Source organism: Scylla paramamosain, chromosome 17, assembly GCF_035594125.1.
Source record: "Scylla paramamosain isolate STU-SP2022 chromosome 17, ASM3559412v1, whole genome shotgun sequence".
Lineage (NCBI taxonomy): Eukaryota > Metazoa > Arthropoda > Malacostraca > Decapoda > Portunidae > Scylla > Scylla paramamosain.
Genome location: NC_087167.1, coordinates 15,578,041 through 15,582,500, shown reverse-complemented (window position 1 = coordinate 15,582,500; position 4,460 = coordinate 15,578,041). Strand labels below are relative to the sequence as shown.

Here is a 4,460-nt window from a genome sequence, read left to right as displayed (position 1 = left end):
TACTACTGCTTTCATCACTACCACCACCACAACCGCCACCACCACCACCACCACCATCGCCACCATCATCACCACCCTTATAAAATAGATTTACAGCCATTTCTGTCAAAATTCAGCTCCATATAAGGAAGAAGGAAAGTAATTTGACAGGAGTGAGCCGCGTGTGCGTGACTCCAATACGGGGCCAGTGCATGCAGGGGAGTACGCTGGCACCCCATCATCACCTGTTTAAGTACCTAGCTTGGTAAGGCGATGCATAAGGGAAGTGTGAAGGTACTCGAGTCACCACTACACCTTACCTCTCTTTATACCCTCAACTTTATTTCTCTTGACTTCCTGACGCCAAATAAGGTTTCGGGATATGTATATATATTTTTTTTCTTTTTTCAATGAGTGTGTAGCAGCGTTCCAGGTGTGCGGTGCAGGTGTTAGTGGAGGTGAGGGTGTGGTGACGTTACCGGCGGCAGTACCCAGAGAGGAGAGCAAGACAGAACTGCAAGATAAACAGACGGGGGGAAAGACAGACAAAAGAAATGGAAGAAAAAGCAGTTGAAGAAGAATTCCGCACACACACACACACACACACACACACACACACACACGGAGCATAAAAACCCTGTACAAATATCATCGTGCCTTCTCTTGCTCAGCCGGGTTTGCCCAGAGACGTCCTTCCCTGGCCGCCTCACTGCCCCACACCCACACACACACGCCCCCGCTGCCTCCGCCGCCCTGCAGACAGTAGAACAAATGGACGGGCAGGAATAATACACGAAGCCTGGACCTGAAATACTCTCGCGTGGCTAATAAAGTATGATTATTGCAAAAAAAGAAATAATAATAAACTGGATTGTCGAGCGACGAATAAGGTATAGGAATTTACACCGCTTTTTATTTTATTTTCTTTCTTTTTTTTTTTTTTTTAGTAGAACCATACCAACACACACGTTTGCCTTCCTGTATTCACGCCATTTGATTAGTCCCCTCAATGCCTTGCGTGCAGACACAAACACCATGAATATTTGGTTACCCCGATGGAGTACTGAGTGAGAACCGTGTACTAACGATCCCACATGGAATTTCCTCGCTTGTACATGCAGTGGCAAAAGAAAAATTAGAGCTTGATTGGCATACCATAAAATTAACACTTCACCTCCGCTTTTCTTGCTCCTCATTGAAAACGCTGAAGCTCATAAAAATGCTGAGCGAAAGCCCCAATTGGAGACTGGTGTCGGTGGAGGCATTAACGTGGATGCCTCAAGAAACCAGAGAAGAGAGAAAGAGGAACCAAAGAAGAGAGGAAAAGGAGCCAGAAACGAAAAAGAGAAAAAATCTAGCGTAAAGAAAAAAAATCGAAAGAAAATAATGTAAAGCTTCCACAAGTAAGACTTTCTTAAAGGGATGCATCTTTTCAAAAGTGTTATAGTAACCGAGAGAAGGAAACGGAGGAGAGGTGATACCGAGGTGTCAGCAAGTGGGAGTTGCTTGTTTAATTCATACACCCTTTACACACGAGCCAGGCGCAAGAAAAGGCTTCGAGATAACGGAGGAAATGAAGAACCCTAAAAATGAGTGCAGGAAGAATACTCTCCTTGCACAAGATTCTGCTGCCGCGCCAGAATTTTGGTCAGGAACAATACTTAAGATTCAGTGTAAAGATGACATTGAGAAAAAAAAAAAAAGGAATGGCGTATGTTGGAGTCTTGAATGGTAAATAAAAAAAAAAAAAGAGAAAAGATCCAGGTAGAGGAATAGTACTAAAAGTTGGAGGAGTGGAAGTGAGGGAAAGAATAGCAGGAGGAAGAGAACGAAGACGAGGGGGCGGAGGAGGAGGAGGAGGAGGAGGAGGAGGAAGAGGAGGAGGAGGAGGAGGAAAACGAGGATGGGGTATAGCCAGTGGAACTCAAGGAATAAAATAAGACAAAGAAAAAGAAAAAGAAAAAGTAAAGAAGAAGAAGAAGAAAAGAAGGGAAAAATGAAATGTAGAAGAATCCTGGGAACCGGACAAGGAAAGAAAAAGTTAAGAAAAGAACAGGTAGAAGTAGGTCAAGAAAAAGAAAAACGAAAGGAAGAAACTGCAAAACAATAAATTAAAGGAAATAAGGAAGGAGTAAGAAGAAGAAGAAGAAGAAGAAGAGAGAGAGAGAGAGAGAGAGAGAGAGAGAGAGAGAGAGAGAGAGAGAGAGAGAGAGAGAGAGAGAGAGAGAGAGAGAGAGAGAGAGAGAGAGAGAGAAAGCTAACTACTATTATATCAAGACTTGAATACCCCATAACCACCCATCATTCTCCTCTAAGAAAACTCATAGTAATCTTGACATTCTTGCACCGCCATCACTCTTACTCTCACTCCTCTCCTTCCCCTCCTTCACTCCTCTCCTCCGTTCACTCCTTCATCTACTAATGGCAAAAAAAAGGGGACTCTTTTGTATGGCATGAGTTAGCTATAAAGTTAGGATGGAAGGTAGTAATTCGGCTACAAAACCACTATATTCCTTGTAGTGGAAGGGAGGATAATGCACGTGCAGGGTGTTGGGTAAGTATGGTACGTGTGTCTGTGTGTGTGTGTGTGTGTGTGTGTGAGGGACGGAAGGTTGAAATGTTTATACGTGTGGATGTCAGCGGATGGATATGCATGTTTGTGTTAACTTTCGAGCCTTAAGCAGCGCCTCTTACCTCTCTCTCTCTCTCTCTCTCTCTCTCTCTCTCTCTCTCTCTCTCTCTCTCTCTCTCTCTCTCTCTCTCTCTCTCTCTCTGTTTTTTTTTTCTTTTCTCTCTCCCATTTCCTTCATTCCTTTATTTCCCTTGCCCTTCCTTTCCCTTCCCTTCCCTTCCCTTCCCTTCCCTTCCCTTCCCTTCCCTTCCGCCCATTGCTTTGTCTTCCCTTCCGTTCTTCTAATCCCTTTTCTTCGCTTCCCTTCCCTTTTCATTCTCTTCCATTCTCTTCACTTCACTTCACTTCAGTTTCTTTCTCTTTCCTTTTTTTCCCGTCCCTTCCCTCCCTTTTTTCCTTATATCTCACTATCTTTACTTCCTTCTCTTTCATTCTTTTCCTTCACTTGCTTCCACTCCCTTCCTTCCCTTTCCTTTCCTTTATTTTTCTTTCCCTTCCCATTTCTCTTCTTCATATCCGTTCCTCTCCTATTCCTTACTCATCCTTCTTTCATCCTGTTCCTATTCCTTCTCTTCCTTCCCTTCCTTCCATCCTCTTTCTCTCTTCCTCCCATCATCTTCCTGTTTCCCTTCCTTCCCCTCCCAGCCCTTCCCTTCTCATTTCTGTTCTTCCGTTCCCTTCCGTTCCCTTGCCGTCTTTTGTCACCTCGCTTGGCCCCTCGTGACGCTCTGACGTCGGCTATGTGGCACGCTGCCATTAGTGTCGTCCCCGCGCCGGTAGCCACTGAATGATTGATTAATATGCAGCAAAGCCCAGTTTCTGCAAGTGGGCGGTGGAGAATTAATAGAAAGGCTCTGTGATCCTCCGATTCCGCCGACCTTCCTTGATAACTGGGTGGGTTGTGTGTTTGCAGCGGTCCAAATAGTGATGGTAGTTATGGATTGGGGTAGTAGTGGATGATGGTAGTGAATTGTGGTGATGGTATTGGTGGTGGAGGTAACTGTGGATTGTAGTGTTGGTGATAGTGGAGGGTAGCAGTGAATGGTAGTTGGTGGTGATGGTAGTGGTGGTGGGTGGTCTGTGTGTGTATCGCCTTTCTCTTTATATCCTGAAAGTTTTACGAGCCTCTAATAAAGATAGTGTTTATTGTCTATGCTTCGAAGTTATTATGCAAAGTGAGGGAAGAGAATAATACTCCCCGAAGCGGCATTCCTTTACTCAATGACGGAGAGTAGTAAGTGGAGACAGACACAAGAGTGAGTTTGTTCGCGAGTCGTGATGCAACGCGAGTATCAATGCTTTTTATTTTGTCTCTCTTCACTTCACAGACTTGCTGATAAGGACCGAAACTGCCTCCTCTGTCGCATGGTTACGTCTCCCAAGGTAAATAGTTCGTGTTTTTTCTTATATTTTTTACGCCTAAATTAAGTTTTTTTTTTTTTTTTTTTTTTTGTTGCAGTGGCTTCCTCATAACGTTCCCTTTGCTTTCATGTATATTTTTCTTTGTCTTTTACGCTTTCTTCTTTTTGAGTGCATTCCTGCCTGCGAGGATTGTGTGTGTGTGTGTGTGTGTGTGTTTTATGCTTTGTTATTTTATTTATTACTGCTTCCTTCAGTACCATCAAAACCACTTGTTGTTATTAGTTTTGCTTTTGTATGCGTCATGTTTGAGAAATACTCTTCTAGGACTCTATACAGAAACACTGAACGATGGAGACTGTTGTCACTTAATTTATCACTGCTTTCTTCAACATCCTCAAATCCCACTTGTCTTTGTTAGTTTTGCTTTTGTATGTGCTGTCCTTGTGCAGTGCTCTTTTCGGACACTCCATAGAAATACTGAAAAATT

At 43.6% G+C, this 4,460-nt stretch overlaps 1 long non-coding RNA gene across 1 annotated transcript in view; it reads left to right on the top strand.

Annotated features, from left to right (window-relative positions):
- The window catches only part of LOC135108255 (uncharacterized), a 138,763-nt gene extending 134,768 nt beyond the window's left edge, over positions 1–3,995 (top strand). Inside the window, exon 3 of the long non-coding RNA XR_010272178.1 lies at positions 3,940–3,995. This is a non-coding gene — a long non-coding RNA (uncharacterized LOC135108255). The remainder of the gene's footprint in view (positions 1–3,939) is intronic.
- The last annotated feature ends 465 nt before the right edge of the window (positions 3,996–4,460 follow it).